Source organism: Stegastes partitus, unplaced genomic scaffold (genome assembly GCF_000690725.1).
Source record: "Stegastes partitus isolate 25-593 unplaced genomic scaffold, Stegastes_partitus-1.0.2 Scaffold2758, whole genome shotgun sequence".
NCBI classification, from domain to species: domain Eukaryota; kingdom Metazoa; phylum Chordata; class Actinopteri; family Pomacentridae; genus Stegastes; species Stegastes partitus.
The window spans coordinates 1-886 of NW_007580489.1; positions in this window are offsets into that span (position 1 = coordinate 1).

Genomic DNA, 886 nt, shown 5'->3' on the forward strand with positions numbered 1-886 from the left:
TCTTTGAGGATTGATTAATCTGATCTGTGTTTACTTATCAATTTATTTGTGAGTGTTTTTTTTCAGTCATGTGTACATTTGATAAGGCAAGAAAACATTTCTCATACATTCTTAAATTTCAACCTGTTGGGGTTCTCGTCAAGAACCTTTATTTTGGTAGTTTTATTTCCTGGGTGTGCTTTTGCTGTGCTGTGCTTTGTATTTTCAGGCTGGGCGGGTCGTGGCCAAGGAGGATTCACTCGCTGTCCATCGCACCTGTCCCTCATCGCAATCAGCGCTGCTTTTAAGCCGACTTCTTCCTGTGATGCAGGGCCAGAGGATTCACTCCCCTATGAGCGGTAGATCGGCCACGCTTCGTCTCGAGTTCTCGTGCTTGTTTGTTTTATGCTGACATTGTCGTTTCGTCATCCACTTCAGAGCCTCCTCAGTCTGACGTCCCCCCCAGCCAAGCCGTCACGAGTCAACCACCAGCAGCAGCCCTTCGGTTCTCCCCCACTGGATTCACGAGCCAGGAACACCTTCTCCCTGGAGCACGGATTCCCCCTCACACTGGAGCACACCTCTGGATTACCTGGAAACCCTCTCACCTCCCCCCATGAAGACCAGCGCACACCTACACTTCCCTCTCCTGCTTCCTTGGTGTCCTCATTCCTGCTCTGAAGAAAACCCTCTTTACTATTGACACTGTCTCCCTCGTCGCATTCTGGGTCCACTTCCTACAAATTAGGAGTTCACTCCTAACACAACCTGAAGACAACATGGAAGCAAATTGTATCTGTGCATATTAAATAAGAATTTATAAACCCCTTTGTACACCAGCTATTGTGGTCCTACAAATGAGTACACATCACTATGTCACAACAGTCAACCACTTACCCATCGGATT